Source organism: Lactuca serriola, chromosome 4 (assembly GCF_051521515.1).
Source record: "Lactuca serriola cultivar US96UC23 chromosome 4, Lser_US96UC23_V15, whole genome shotgun sequence".
NCBI classification, from domain to species: Eukaryota; Viridiplantae; Streptophyta; class Magnoliopsida; order Asterales; family Asteraceae; genus Lactuca; species Lactuca serriola.
The window spans coordinates 171009761-171027599 of NC_136411.1; positions in this window are offsets into that span (position 1 = coordinate 171009761).

The following is a 17839-nucleotide window of genomic DNA, read 5'->3' on the forward strand; positions in this document are numbered from 1 at the left end:
CGGTGGTACTCGGCGAGTCACATGGGTGAACTCGGCGAGTTGCTTGAAGATGAGCTGGGACTCGACGAGTTGGAAGAACAACTCGGCGAGTCGGATGAAGATAACCTGGAACTCGACGAGTTGTATGAACAACTCGGCGAGTAGGTTGATGATAGCCTTAGACTCGGCGAGTCTGTTCTTGGACTCGGTGAGTCTCGTCGAAGAGTTCCGATATTCTCTGGTCGAGTCGAGAATCGGTGAGTCAAGGGATGACTCGGTGAGTTGTGTGCGAGTGGACTCTGAGTTGTTGGACTCGGCGAGTCTCGGGGTGACTCGGCAAGTTAGATCGCGGATGGAGTGTAGTCTGAGTATGGGAACTCGGCGAGTCATAGGGTTGACTCGGCGAGTGGGGTCAGTCAGGAGTTGACTTTGACCTTGTCTTTGTCCAAGGGTTGACCAATGGTGTCCAGGGGCATTTTGGTAATTATTGTTTGTTGTTTTGAGTTCAGCGCATTGGTGGTTGACCAGTGGTGGAGATAGTATCAGTGATCGGAGTAGCTTGGATTATCTGTTCAGTCGGCAGCTTTGAGGTGAGTTATCCTCACTATATCAACGGGGTCTAAGGCACCAAGGCCGGCCCTTATCGGATTGAGATCCGAGTAGTGTTTTTATGTTACTGCTTTATTATGTTTGCATCCTGTGAGTTAGGATGGTATATGCTAGAGACCTGATTGAGATCGGTATCCAGAGAGATAGGGAGATGTTATGTTAGTGACCTGTTAGGTCGGTATCCTGGTTAGGATAGTGGCATGTTATGTGATCTGTTGATCTGCTTGTTATCTGTGAATTGTTAGATGATTGTATGTATATGTGCACATGGATGTTTGGACTGGAGTTGGGTTGAGGCGGGTCCTGCTGTGTGCAGTAGGCCAAGATACCCAGGGCGGACCGGTTGTCCCGTAGGCCCAGCGAGCGGTCCGGATAGGCTGTAGGTCCCGGTAGGGGCGGACCAGACGTGCCGAAGGCTCGGAGAGTGGACCAGACAGACTGAAGGCCCGATGCGGGCGGACCAGTCATACTGTACACTCAGAGAGTGGACCAGGTGGATTGAAGGCCCGGGAACGGGCGGACCAATCACACTGTAGACTCGATGTATGCGGATAGACTCAGAGGGTGGACCAGGTGGACTGTTGGCCGGTGCGGCGGACCAGTCACACAGTAGACCCGGAGAGCACGACTGTTCTATGATCGGATATGTTATGGCATGTTATGCGTGTATGGTATTTATGGTTGGTATTTTGGGGGTATCTCACTAAGCTTTCGGGCTTACAGTTGTGGTTTCATGTTTTCAGGTTCTTCAGGGGATCGTGGCAAGGCGAAGGCGTGATCGTACCGCTCCTCATGATTCTGTGGTGTTATGATTCTGGGAATACGATAATTGTTTTGTATTGGAAACCTTTTTGTAAAGAATTATTAGAATTGAGATGTTTTTGAAAAATTTAAAATTGGTTGTATTTTCGGTCGTTACAAGAACAGAGCGGACATATGCATCAAATTGAGCAGGAAATTAAATTGAAGTTCGTTCGACAATTGGTTTCTTGATGTTGGATCTTACGCATGAAGAGTGAAGACGTTTGGTTTCTCCTGTTAATGGTAATATGATTTTTCCATGTGTGCCATGCTATTATCTTTCGACCTCAAAACCCTAACTCCATAAATCCTCAAGTAGTCAAGTTCATTAGGACTATATCTTAGCAAAAAACCCAACTTTCTCTACTGTTCTAGTTTTGCTTCCTAATTTTCCTCAAACGATTTAGATTTTCATTAAGTGATTGGAGCTTCGAGGTTCTTGTCAACATGAATTTGGATTTCATTATTGATTCTTCAACTTTCCAAGGTGATTGTCTTCTATTTTTACTCTTATTTTTGTTCTGATTTTGTTGCTTAATGTGGTAATTTTTTTTTTTTGAGTTTGTGTTTCACTGTTACCATTATAGTGTTGTTGAAGAGATTTGATTGTTTTGGTTGTCGCATTATTCTTGTTCTTGGTTGTCGCTCAAGAGAATTTTAAGAGGTAATTCAATAAATGTTATTTAACTTTTAGATTTTTGTATTTGTGATTTATACATTTCAGATTCCGATTTCAGATTTTTATATTTCTTTCTTTCTTATTCTCATTTTATACATTTCAGTTTAATCAGCATCTGTTTGGTTGATCAAGTGCAGGAAATCTACATAGCACAAAGGAAAAAGAAATTTACAATAAGAGGTGGTTTTTTTTTCCTTTCTATGATATTTCTTTTGTAGTTAAAAACTATGAATCTGGATATGAAAAACAGAAGACTTTTATGTATATTACAGGATGAAATAAAAAACTAGAGTTTTATGTATATTAGAGTGATATTTTGTTCTTGAAGTTTATTAGGAGATGGAATGCAAAACTAAATACTTATGTTTTATATTATTTTATATTTTACAAGTCTTAGGACCTATTTTTCCTAACTTGCACAAGACCCTTTAAATCTCGGGACCGGCCATGACACTAACAACGAGTGGTTCTTAAATTCAAAAGGACTAATTCTTTTGACTGGAATCATATTTCTATACTTGCATAGTTGCATTATAGCCGTGAAACATTTTTATTCATCCGGCCTCGTAAATGAGTTAACACGCTTTACAAGTTCATTAACTTGTTGATTTATCTATTTTTCTTTTAGGAAAAAGCAAAGAAGCAACAAGAAATTATATTTTTTTAACTAACAAACTAATCTATTCCTACATTATCATTTATGTTTTCAACTAGACTTAAACTAATAAAATATTAAACTAATAACATATTAATTGAGAATTACACATTTCCACCAAACTAAAGGTTTTTTGGTCGCACAAGAGACTATTATTGAGAAGTTTCATATCTAGTATTTAGTTTCGTGGGTATCTAAAAAAAATTACCATTCTAATATCACTAATAACATATTAATTGAGAATTACTCATTTCCTCCAAACTAAAGGTATTTTGGTCGCACAAGAGACTATTATTGAGAAGTTTCATCTCTAGTATTTAGTTTCGTGGGTATCTAAAAAAATTGACCATTCCAAAATCACTAATTTGTTTTACAAACCAAACACGTCTCGTGATGACGCGATTCTAGTTGACAACATGTCATTTGTAGTTTAGTTATTGCAAGTCAAAAACGGATTGTTCCACCATAGTTTCCCATGTGTTACACCAATAAGACAAATCTCTTAAATTTCACCGAAATTATAGTGTATTTCTTAAGCAAAGACTAGGCAACTTCTTCTTCTTTTATTATTATTATTAACTAGTGTATTTCTTAAGCAAGGACTAGGCGAATTCTTATTCTTTTATTATTATTATTATTAATTATTAACCAGGTGTACGATTCACGTATTACATGCATTTATTTAAAAAAAATATGAAATTTTATACATTTGAAAAGTTTGAATTTATAAGAAAAAATAGAAAAATACTGAATTATTAAAATTAAATTATTTGTTTTCTTTTAAATTAAACAAATAATCATTTCTAATAAATGAAAGTTTTTTTTGCCACTTGTCACACTCTCATTCAATTTGCCAAATGTCATTTTGTGGTTATTCTGAATTAATTTTTTTTACCACATGTCATTTTATGAGTTTTTTCTATTTTATTAAATTCCATATAATATTTTAATGTAGTAATTTCAATAAATGTATTAATAAATTGATAAGAATTTCATTAATAAACTTACCATTTAATTTCAAAATTGCAAAAATTAAAGCTTAATAGTTTCTTTTATTCATTTTAATTATTTGTTTAAGTTTAAAATATAAAAACATTTTCATTTTAATAATTCATTATTATTCTTATATAATTCTAATAAATAAATAGTTTTAATCTCCATTTGCCAAGTGTCACTCTAATAAAACTTCTCATTAATATTATGTTATGTGTCATGTAGATATATTAGGTAATTCATTTTAAAATTTAAATTTAAATTTTCTAACTATATGTTAAATTTGAATTTATAATAACCTTAAAAGTTTGATATATCTCTTAATTAATAATATATTTAAAATAATTGATTAATAATTATAATTTTTTATTATGAAAGTTTAACTAATTTTATAACCGTGAACTCCATGGGTTATAAACTAGTTTTCTTATAAATTCAAAGTTCTTAAATATTTTGATCTTTATATATATATATATATATATATATATATATATATATATATATATATATATATATATATATATATATATATATTAAATTAACTCATGTAATACATGAGTCTCACATCTAGTTTAGATAAATAAACAAAGGAAACTAATGAAACTTTAATTTAAATTTTTTGAAATTAGAATAAAATCAATTAATGAAATTGATATGCATTTATCATTACATTTATTGCAATTATTATATTTAAATATTACGTGGACATTAATAAAATTAAAATAAAAACTATAAAATACCATTTGGAAAAAATTATTTGCAAATAACCACAAAATGATATATGGTCAAATCAATGAAAATGTGTCATGTGGAAAAAAAAATGTTATTTATTTATTAGAGTGAATGATTATTATATTTTTTTTCTTTGACTTTATTTTCTATGAAAATCTTTACATGGAAAATAATCCATTTTATTTGTTAAAAGATTAGAAAAAGAAAAATAATGAAACTAGTCTAACTTAATTAAAATTTAAGCTCAATTGAAAATGGCAATATATTTAGTGCCTATAATTTTTGGGGCTTAAAAATTAAAAGATTTCCAATTGTAGTTTGTTACAAAGATTTTTAATATTTAAATAACTCTTTATATGGTTTTTTTTTTTTTTTTTTTTTTTTTTTTTTTTTTTTTTTTTTACCATTGGAGTGCAAAGTTCACTTTATAAACTTCAACCTCGAAATTATCTTATAAATTCCATATTTTGGTCGTTGTTTCAATATATATATATATATATATATATATATATATATATATATATATATATATATATATATATATATATATATATATATATATATATATATATATATGTGTGTGTGTGTTTTAAATAATCTATCCAACTATATATAAGGATAAACAAGAATACACGCTAGTTCTATTTAAAATTAAAATCTATTATTTTTAATGTTTATAATTATCTATGTGGAATTTTTATCATCTTTTATATTTTTGGAAATATAACATAAATTAAAAAAAAATATAAACCAAGTGAAAAAGCTTTATACAACATTTAAGATTTTTAAATCTAAAATTAACTAATTTGTGTTTTTTTTTTCAAAATGTTAGCTATTCGAGACAAACTTTTTATTAAATAAAAATAAGCGAAAAAGTTATACATTTTAGTTTATTTAAGATTTTGATTCCCGTAAAAAAATGTATCTGCAAAAATATTATTTTGAAAAAAGAAAAACCAAAATTTTTGCGTCGACAAAAGGCGTCGCAAAAGGGAAGCAAAATCGTTATTACCATAACGGCGTTGATAATGGGTTGTCACGGTTGCTTTGTTGCTTAAAATGAGGTCGTTTTTACTGTCGCCGCTACAGAGTGGCGTCGCTTGTAGATTAGACATTGCTATTGATTATTCTAGTGCACCGGCTGGAGTTCTCCGTCTCCATTGTTCGAGTTATTAGTCGTCGCTAACAGGATTGTGTCGGAAATGCCATCATCGATAATTTTATTATTTTAAAATAATATGTTTATATAATTTATATTATATTATATATAAATTCAGAAATATTATAATTCAAAAACTGCATTACATATGGTAATAGCGTTGACAAAGAGGTAATAGCGGCAACGACTTGGAGGGAAATTGTTTGAGGGTTTTTTCGGGAATATTACTTGCAACGGTGTCATCTCTAATATTGTCGCCGTTATTAAATATGTACGGAGATAAATGCTACCTATTGGATCAACGTACAAACATAGGGACATGATTTATTCTTGGCAATGCTAAAAGGATTGTGCATCGGAAATGTCATTGTCACTAATGCTATTATTTTTAAATGATATATTTTATATGATTTACATTATATGTAAATGCAGAAATACTATAATTCAAAAACTACATTACATAGAGGTAATAGCAACGATGACTTGGAGGAAATTGTCTGCAGCTTTTTTCGGAAGTATTAGCGGCAACGATGTCGGCTCCATTGCTGTCGCCACAATTGTATATGTGCAGAGATAAACCCTATATGTTGGATCAACATACAAACGAAGGGCCACGATTCATTCTCGGCAACATCACACGTATCGTTGGTCAAAGACATTAGCGACGACGTTTTTAGTGGCGACGAACGCTTTAGCAATGACACCAGACTTATCCAATGATGTCGCTACTAAAAATATGATGTCGATAAAAGTAAAATTTCTTGTTTTGCTATTTTTTAGTTTATTTAAGAAATCATTTAGATTTTATATTTAAGTTTGTATTTCAATTAACAAATTAAATAAATATATTATATAGGAAGTTGAGATTTTATCATTAAAATAATAAGTTTTGATACTGAATATCATATTTAAATTGACAAATCAAATCAAATATACTTGATTTTATATTAAAAAAATAAAAGTTTTGTAAATATGCAGACGAAATGAATTATTTAAAAAAATGTATAATATATAGTTTAATTTCTTGTTTTTAAATTGATAAATATTTCTACATGTAATAATATTTAACGTGGAAAATAAGTTGCAATTTAGATCATCCGTTATACCCATCACTAACCATTTTAGTGGTGGATGCCACATCATCACCATAAACAACCAATAATAGATTGGTATATCCACCACTATAATCCTCTTATTTTTAGATTTTTAAATAAAAAAATATATATTTTATTGTAGAGAGAGAGAGAGAGACAGAAGTATTGGACGTTAGCTTCCGTTGTGTGCACCACAATCCACCACTACCACTAGTTACTACTAAGTAGTGGGATGATGTTCACTATAGTGGTTAGTAGCCACATAGACCACGAAGTGGCTCGTTCTTGGTATACCAAATGACATTACTTACATGTTCAAATCGTGGTTTTGTAAATCTGTTGAGCAAAAGTGTTGACCAATGAATTCAACTGTCTCAAGTTTTAACCCATATAAGTCGGTAATGTTTTGAGTTTTGACCAATACTTTTTTCTCAAACTAACTCTTCTATCCAAATCATTTAACACCACACTTCCATTACTGACATTCCATCCATAAATTACAATTTTTTTAGAGAGGCATTTATATAACATATGTTTTGAGAAGTTTTTTATTTCGTGATTTTGGGCTATAAATAGAATGAGTAAAGGCTTGGGGCTTCAAGGGAATGTGGTTTAGACCTTTTTGGATGATGGTAATGTTGATTAAGTGATTAAAGCCTTCGATTTGTGCTTGGAAGAAAAAGGGTAATATGAGAAAAGTAATATTCCGAGCTATTTGCATAGATTATGGTTTTAGTTCAACATGTATTAAGTCAAAAGTAATTAGGTAGGGTTGTGGCGTTCCTCAATAGACTTTTGTGGATATAAAGATCGCCGAAAATGAATTTGAAACGAAGAATTTATGATTGTTTGAAGTTGAGGTGATTTTTGGTGGAAAGTAGTGGTCACAGCGCGAAAATCAGAGCCCACGGCGTGGGATCAGTCAGACCTAAGTCCATGATTATTTTTAGGGTTTTTAACGTATTTAAGCATTAATGTTCCACATTTTTTAGGCATTTTAGTAGCCTCCATCACCTCTAGGACCATTTCGGAGAAACCTTATCATCCACCTTTAAGTTTTGAGCTTCTCTCCTCTCCCCTCTCCTCTTTTGGATGCTTTTTATGCTATTTTGATGGAGCTTAAAGATTAAGAAGGGTCTTTTGGTTGCAAGGAATAATGCTTCAAGTTTGGATCCATCAGAGGCACTATATATCTGGACTAGTTTAAGTATAAACTTCCAATCTTGCTATCTAGTTCCATAAATGTTGTCATTTGGAATTTTTGACACTTTTGGTCCATTTTATGGGAGATCTTGGAGTTGAGTGGACTCTAACATCTTTTGATTAGTTTATAATGCTTCTCGGACCTCATGGACTAGGAAAGCTATGATTTTTTGCCTTCCCTTTTAGCCATGCAATTTATCTTGGTCATTTAGGTTATTTTGGTGTATTAAAGTTTAGATCTTAAAAGTTGGTTACTTTGTTATGGATAAAGTTGGAAACTTTATCCATCTAAACATCATTTTGATCCATATCTGAAGATTTGAGACATGGACTTAATGGATAAAGTTGATAAAGATGCATTTGTGGGTCCCTTTGAGAGTTAAAGTCTAGATCTTGGTGGTTTGGACCTTCCTAATGGAGAAAGTTTGAAACTTTATCCATTAAGACCTTGGAAAGGATTAGATCTGAGCTTTGGATGAAATCGACAGAAAATGGATTAAGCTTATTTGAGTTGCTGAGACTTCCCCACGGCATAGCCTTAGGCTACCACAACGTGGCAATTGGGGAACCAATGACTATTTTGGCATTTAGTGCCCATGACATGGCCAAGGATGGCCACGACTTGTAAAGCTGTTTTTAGCAATTTTGACCTTAGCTTTGACTATTGACTTTTTGACCAATTTGACTTTTGGTCAAACTTGGGTAGAATTGAATATTTAGCTAAGGATTGGCCTCAGCTTGGTTTTAAGAAGCTTGGGTTGGCTGTGTTGTTGTTGAGGTAGCTGTGGAGCTTCTGTTGAGCTGTTTAGGTGAGTTTTCTCACTGTACTCGTGGATCGAAGGCACCAAGGCCGGCCCACTAGGTTGTATCATGTATCCTGGTGTATAGGATGTTATGCTGTAGTGGTTTGTAGATTTGCTTGATTATTTGTAGTTGGTTATATGTTTATATGTTATTGGTTATATGTCTATCTGTTGCATATGTCGACATAGTATAGGTAGGTTGAGGCAACAATGCTCTATGCGGAAGACAACAAACCTGGGAACAAGCCAGACATAAGCTAAGGACCAGAAAAGCAAGCCAGACTTATGTTGTGGGCTCCAGAGCAATCTAGACATAAGTTGAGGGCTAAAAAGGCAAGACAAAATTATGTTGTGGGCTCGGAAGCAAGCCAGACATCAGCTCTGGGTTGGGTGGGTAATACAAACTCGTGTTGTGGACTTAGGGGTAATCCAGTCCAACGGTTGTGGACCTAGTATGCATGTTGTTATATGTTGTGTAGTGGTATTTTGGGGGAACTCACTAAGCTTCGTGCTTACAGTTTGATTTCATGGTTTTAGGTACTTCATAGAACAGTGGCAAGGAGAAGGCTTGATCTTGCACATCTTCCTGTATTTTTATGTGATTTATGATTTTGGGATACTCTGATTCATGATTGTGACTTTTAGCAACTTTGTTTTACAAAACTTATTGATTTTGAAAAGATTTTAAAAATGAAAATTTTGTCCTGATTTTTGGGATGTTACAAGTTGGTATCAAAGCCCTGGTTTAAGAGAATTGGATGAGCATTCATGTGAATCTAGACTTAAACTAAGGATCTGTAAAAGTTTCAAAAAAGGTTTTCAAAATTGTTTTCAAAAGTAACCATGGAATGATGAGATGTGTATGATCAACTGGAGCAAGAAAGTGTGCCCCAAGATACCCACACTATTATTTGATTATGAAGAATATGATAGAACTGTATGCAAGTTGTAGGGTAGGGATCTTTAGGAATTGCCTGATATAATTGCCTGAATTATCATGCCTTATTCGTATAGAGTTTTTCTGCTCGAATGTTGTTTGTTTGATGTTTACTAGGACTCTTTTGGGTGTGAATTAACTACTAAATGGATACATTAAGCCACATGCTACAATGGTTAAATAATCTCAGAGTGAAGGATTTGGTCCTATTGTGTAGCAATTGTTTTAGTCCAACCATTGTAGGGCTGAGTCTTTTAATCTAAGATTATTTAAGTTATGTTGCATGTGACTATATTCATGAAGTAGTTAATTGGTACCAATAGGGGTTTTTCGGCAGCTAATGGTAGGGTGAGGTGAGGATCCTAGGAAGTGCTTCAATGCGGGTGCGCTATGCTTTTTAGTGGGTATTGGGAGTATTATTTGATGGGTTTTATAGGTTATAATTAAAACATGTGGCAGAAAAACTTAACCCTTAAGTCTGCATGCAACCTATTTGAGTCTAAGTTTTCTATATTGTATAGAGTTAGGGTTTACATACTCCTTGATTATTGCAGCAAATAATCACACCAATATCCTTCTTGAAATCCTTGGAAAGCAAGCACCAGAAATCTAATACCTCTAATGCCTCATACCTAAAACCCTAGAAGCCCTAGAATGAAGAGGAGATAGAGGGGAGGGGAATAAATTTGGTTCCTACGCTTCTTAGGAAGGTCATGAACGAAAATTGATGGCTTTGGTGTCCTATTTATAGTTTAGGTAACTTGCAAGCAAAGTAGAATCTGAATTAATTAAATAATAGATTTAATCCTAATTGAAGACCTTTCCTATTTTATGAAACAAGAGGCTTCTGGAAACTCTAGAAAGACTCCCAATTTCATTCAGCCCTTGGATGATTCTAGAATTGCTTCTTTTGTTCAATTATTGAACAATTACAATTCACCCATTGCACCTTTAATTAATTATAGTTATCCTCATATTAATTCCAGATTAATTCTGATTAGTAATTAATTAATTCTAATTGATTTCTTATTAATTTATTAACCATATAAATTAACAAATCAATTATTTAACTATTGATCTCATGTTAATTTATTAATCACATAACAAATTAACATATCAATTACCTATTCCTAATTAATATATTAATCACATAATATATATTAAGAAAACATCTCTCTCTCTCTCTCTCTCTCTCTCTCTCTCCCTCTCCTAATATTATTTCTAGTTATTTTTTGTTATGAGGGCAACCCAAAAGGAATTTGCTCTTAATTCAAGAGTATACCAATTTAGTTATTGGCTTAAATACCTTAATTCAACATTATTATGTGTAGATGACTTAGAGGACTCAAGATATTCTTTAGGAAAGCGTAGACAGGTGTGGATGGTAGTATTGGGCCCATATTAATAGAAACACATGATCCATACTCGAATCGAGGGAAGTCACGAGGATTCTAAGAAGCTGGTTGAGGGTAGATAACATGGTTTGATACCATGATTTGTGGAAATGTTTTCATATTTATTGATCTTTTGGTTATGGTTGTTCAGGATGAGGATGACTTTGGTGACTGTTTGGGCCATAGTAGCCATGTCAGTTTAGGTTTGAATGACGCAGACCTAAGTGAGTTAATTGATTGTGAGGTCTTGAGGTCCTTGCTCGATGTAGTGCTAGTTGAGTTGTGGGAAACAAGAAGGAAGTGATTGTTATGATCTGCTCGAGGATTACAGCTGGAGGCTGAGTGATCGGCAAATGGGTTGGGATGTAGACCCCGCACAGGTCTAGATAGTTTTGGTTATTGGTAGCAAGTATGGAAATGTAGGAATACACAAGAGAATTCTTGTGGTAATGTTTCCATGAGATGATATCAAGGGTCTGCTTTATTTGAATATAGGTGGGTCAGGTGCTAGTCTAATTGTTTCAAGATTAAGGATTGGTGCTATGAATGGACTGTTAGAATTATTGTTTGTGCATCTGCATGGGATTCTTCATGTTATGGGGAGTTATACTTGGGAAGTTTTCGGGCATCCATCTAAGATTCGAAATCTCTTTGTGTTTGATTGGTCCTTATCTAGAAGATCATATTGCGTTAGGATATACATGTCGAGAGCCCGGGATGTTATGCATCTGGTTGAGCTGGTTTGAGTATTCTTTTGTTGCAACGTCAGTTGTTGGTAGTTCAAAACCTAAGTCGAGGAGAACTGAGTATTCCGCTTGGAGGATCAGCGAGTTGTTCAAATTTATGGATTCAGATGAATGGGCCACAAGGATCTCCAGTCGGGTTATGTGAGATTTTGGTTTAAGATTTGGTAAAGTTGGGGGTGCAGAGCTAGTTTTCATCAGATGTATGTGCTTAAGAATGCATGAGTTATCTTTACGACATGACGTTTTGGACAAGGAGCTTATTTTAGCCAATGGCTCCTTTAGGGAATGTTGATGAATAGATCAAGAGGCGTCTGGGTCGCTTAGATTGACTATCGATTATTGAGGTATTTGTGAGATTGTTGTATAGATTGATATCTATAGTCTAGGTTGGGCAATTATAATTGGTAATCAGCTTTAGAGATTGGTATGCTTAGTTCTGTAGAGTCTTTGTTCCATACTGTATTGGATCATTGGATTAGTTGTTAATGCATACTCAATCGTTGGTCATCCTTTCATCATCAATAGCAGAGGTTCTTCAAAAGTTTCGAGTTGTGTCTGTTGAAGTTCAATGGATGCATCAACCTATTGTCAAATCTTGTATGTTGTGCATTCTAGTTTCGGGGTATGGGTACCCATAATTGTTGGTTATGGGAGTATTTTTCATAGCAGGCTTGGGTTTGGTAGTTGTCCCTAGTTATTAGGAGTTCAGACGTCAGGGTGGTGTTGTTTAGTTCTTTAGGTGTGGCTTTGGATCTACGCAGAATCTTACTTTGGCATGCGGGTCAGCAAGGTTAGTATTTGGATTGATCCAACCAGGGTTTTAGGAACATTTTGGATAACTTTGAAAGTTTTATTGAGCTACTTATGTATTTGTAGGATTTGTTCGGTTCCAATCAAGATGTGGGATCTTAGTTTCAGCCATTTACGAGGACGTTTTTGTTAACGGTTGAGGTTCGTCATTTCGGTTAGATCTACTGATACCACAACCTCTGGGTAAGGTTGTGAGGAAGAAGGAGTGCAGTAAATCTAATTATGGTTATGTGTTTTCCCTTGGAGATGTATGTAGGCTAAGTAAGATAGCATGAGAACAATTGGATCGATTTATTGGTATGGTTCTTAATTGGTTTATAGCCCTTGAATTGAAACAAGCGTGCAACCGCCTACCTCATTCTTGGGTTATGTGCAACCATGTTTTCGTCTGATTTTGCATTGGTAGTGGCATGATCTGTGAAAGGAATTGTACATTATAGAAGGGCATGGTTGATGTTCTGTTTGGTTAGTGTTGAGAGGATGTTGAATGGTTTCCTGCAAGTTAGTGGGTTGATAGTTGAATATCTTTAGGCCTCAGTGGTACTAGTCATAAGTGATGGAATGATGGCAAAATCGGCGTAGTACCGTGAGCTTATCATTTTAGTGGTTAGAAGGTGTCACAATGTATCATGAACTAGTCGTTATATGATTCATACATATGGGACCCAATAGTCATTTGATTGAGACTCTTAGGTCTAAGATCATAGTCCTTCGCATGGTCGAGTGTCAGTGCATTTATGGGAGTCGGGAGACTGAGTGACCAATTGGTTTGGATCATGTGGACAACAAGAGGTTGTTGGGAGTATTAATTGTGCATCAAAGTCTCTTGGTGAATTTTTGCATTATGAAACTTGTTTGGTTGCAGATTGATTATTAGTAGTTTGGTTACCAGTGTTGGGTATTGATTCTGAAATCTTAAGTCATGAAGTTCGTGTAATGCCCAGAGTGACTTGTCATGTGGATGCGCACCTAAGCTGATGAGGGATTTAGATGCAACATGAGAATCTTGGATGAACCATCATTATGGTCGTGGAAGCAGCGGGTTGGTGATGACATTTTAGAAAGTCAAGGGTATGCTTCAGGATTTTGGGCACAATTGTCAAGAAGTCAAGTGTATGTCCCATATGCGATTGGTTAAAATTTGCAATCGGTATGTTTTGCAATTTCTTTCTGCACGGTTTGGTGATGTTCCTAGTCAGGGACTAGAAATAGGAACGGCGAATGGATGACCATCAGGCTTAGGGTATGGTTTCTAAAGTTTAGACTGATGGGTCCCGATTTTGGTAGATTATTCATGAACTTAGTTGTAGTTTAAGTTTTGAGAATTCTCGTTTTGAGTAATTCTTGCTGGAAGTTTGGTCTTTCAGTTAAGAAGAGAAAGATAGTGGCTACGGTTGAATAGTTTCAAGAATATTGGGTTGTTTGTTGGCAATTGTGGGCTTCTAAGTGACCTCTCGAGTTTTCTTCAGAAGATGCCGGCATCATTTTCAGAGATTCTAACCAAGATGGATTTCGAGGACGAAATCCAGTTTAAGTAGGGGAGAATTGTAACATCCTGTTTTGAGAGGTTTCTTATTTCGGGATTTCAAGATATAAATGGAATGATTAAAGGCTTATGACTTCAAGGGAATGGGGTTTAGACCTTTTTGGATGATGATAATGTTTGTTGGTTTGACTTCATTAGAGGGATTCTAGTTTGGATCCTCTGTCCACTATAATCATTGGCATTCAAAAGATCTCAAGCGAAGAATCAAGTGGTTAGTATGTTCTTTCTAGTTTTTTTGTTTTTTTTTTAAGTTTGATCTTATAACTAGTAAAATCTAGATCTTAAGGTGGATGTACATTTAGGTAAATCTATGATTGTATTTGTTGTCTTAAGATAATGTATTCATGCTAATAAAACCCAAGAGTGGTATCAGAACCTAATATGTTTTAGTTAATTGCACAAACATGGTAAAAATCAAAGAAAACAAGGAAACCTGCTAGTCACAAACATGATGTGGCTCTCTACTGAGCGGTGCATCTGACGATTTTTCAGGTTTCAGATTTTATTTGTTTTCCAAAAAACTAGAGATAAGCCTCTTGTTTAAAATATTATTTTAGTTGTTTAAATCTAAAAATCCAATTGTTAGATTAATTTGAAATATTATTTATTTAGAATTCAAATATGAATATTTAATTAATTAACACTTGATTATTATTTAAACTTGAATTAAAATCCGAATATTTATCTTGAATTTTATTTAATAAGAGAATTAAATTAGAAAGAAAAAAAATATAAATTTAAAATGTTTAAATTTAGTATATGGTATAAAAACTATACGTATAACAATTATACTACATGTCCTCCAATGTTTAATAAAAACTATATCGTCGAATCAAAATTAGGCGCACCCACTAATACTCTAAGAATAGTGTAAGGAGATCTCTATGATTCATAATGATGTAATTTTTAAAAATATTTCACGCTTACCAGCCTCATCGCCTTTTTGTATTTTGAGAGTGGAATTACCGAAATGGTCCAATCCGATTTTTTTCATAATTAAAAGTAGTAATCAAGTAATAAAACAAAATATTTGTTTTATGTAATAAAATCATGAGTCATGTGTTACCCATGAAAACACACATATTATTTATGTTTAGATGATCGAATGTGTGTAGTTAACCAACACGTCATTGTGAAAATATAAGTTAATATGACGTGTCACTCGTGAGATTATTCTCTTGATGGAGCGTGTGTGCTTAACCAGCACGTCAACTTAAGAATATTTATGTATTTAGTGTCATGCAGTTTTGCATGGTTGATTCAAGATCTCTTCAATGATTTGTGGCATCCCCATCATTGAATTGAGATGAGCATAACTGAGATTAACTTGAAATTGAATGTCAATGAATGTCATATGATCCAGGAGTTTCAAAAGTTTGAAACTAGCAAATTGCAGTGCCTACCTAAATAGCTTTGTTGTGTGTTTATGTCATCCTTTTACACATCACATAGTCAAATATGAATCATAGCCTTATTATAATTCATTTTAGTTTAACAATTATTATAAGGATAAATTCAAACAACATTCCTCATACTCCACCACATCCGTCAAACTCTAACTTCTCACTCATATCCATTCTTTCAATGGAAAACTCACATTTCAAAAATATTTGCATTGGATTACTAATTTGCAAATTGCTTTAAGGTATGAGGACAAAGAGTATGTCCTTGATTAAGATCTTTCCTTACTGGATGATGATGACCCCTCCGAAGAAGAAGTGGATTCTTATAACAAGCATTACAATGAATTGACGAAAGTCGCTTGCGTAATATTAACAACCATGTTTCCAGAACTCCAAAAGAGTTTCGAGAGTCTTGGGGATTTCGACATTAGTTAGCGTCTCAAGGAAATATTCCAAGAGAAAGATTGTCAATAAAGGTTCGGTAAATCCTTGATGACTTGTAAACATCAAGATGGGAACTATATATGTGTGCATGTTCAGAAAATGAAGTCGTACATTGACAAACTAAGGAATTTGGGTGTCGAGTTTCCAAAGAAGTTGTCTGTTGACGTGGTCTTTAACTTTCTTCTAGTTTTTATCATCAATTCATCATGAAGTATAATGAGCAATCTTGACATTGCCCTAATGGAGCTTCATGTCATGTTGAAAACAATCGACTCTACCATACATAAATCAAAAGGCTCGAACCCTACTTCTCCTATTGTGGGCATTGGGCATGCGGGTGCGAACAAGAAGAAGAGGTTTTCTCATCCTAAGGTTAAGGCTATGGTCGTATTCTCCAATAAAGGTCGCAAGAGAAAATTTGACTCTAAGATAACACTTAACACCGACCCAGAGGAGGCAATTTGTTTTTACTGCCAAGAAAAGGATCATTGGAGATGTTGATGGGTTTTAGCCATAAGAACTTTCCTATGTGCGCATGCAAAACCCTAATGCTTGGATCTAGGTTTCTCTAATTAAAAATGCTTTGAATCCAAGACTTATAATGACTATTTAGGTATAAGAACAATACAAAATCAGATCTAGAAGTTTACCTTTGAATCTCTTGTTTGATCTTGTTGTCTTAAAACTCTAGAGTCACAATTGTCACTCCTCTAATGGCTTACAAACACCAACTAGCAAGGAGGATGATTTGAGAGAGAGAGAGAGATAGAGGAGAGGGAAGATTCGGCCAGGGTTTCTTTTCTTTTTAAGAGGTACCGATTTCCCTTGTCCTAGGGGTCTATTTATACTTGTAAGGCTCCTAGGGTTTCACCCTTAAACCCTAGTTGGATAATCTTTCCTTAAAGCAATCCAAATCCTTTCCTTAGATAATCCTTGGACGAATTTGAGGCTATCCCAAGCCTTAGAATCCGTCCATCCTCTATCCAATAAGGAATTACAGCCCAAAGTGTAACTATCAAACAATTGATAGTTTATACCCTCTTATTTAATTAATCTCTTTAAGTCACCAAATTAATACTAATTAATTTATGACTTATATTAATCAAATAACAATATTATTATTCTTTATATTATTCTAATAATATATTAATAATATCTATTCTCTCATAATAAATCATCCTATCGAGTTGCTATGGTGAAGGCAACCCAAAAGGACCATGCATAATCGGGTCAAATACTTGCCTAATATAGTTGCAGCCTTAGACACTATTCCAACAGTCTCCCACTTGGATAAGTCTAGTAACTATATGCACAAGTACAATTCGATTTGCAATCGTAGCTCTCAAAGGCGCTGTCAAACTCTGATCTAATCAATCTTGTCCTTTAGATAAGGGATCGTACAGTCCTGTGTAAGATATCATGCTGACAATTCTATGGAATGATTAGTCAAGCATTTAGGTTTCTCGATTTCCGATTTATTTGACATAGAACTTAATTGAACACATCAATTCAGTTCTGACCGGGCCCGACACATAAGTCAAATCAAATCATCGAGCGGCCGAGATATCGCTTTTACCTTCTTAGGATAAAAGTTATAGATAAACTTCGACTTATATGCATTTACTTATTCATTAATCAACTATACACAATAATGCGTTTTATAACACCGAGTTACTGATTCATTTTCACATTATCAATGTACAACCAATTTACAAATAACAAACCATATATCTAGGTTTTAAGATTATATGATATTATCGTCTTGCGATCACCCTTTCATATCATATTCCATAAGGTGATTCCAGCAAGCACGGGTTTGTTCCAATGCTCAAAACTAGTTCATAAGCACTCA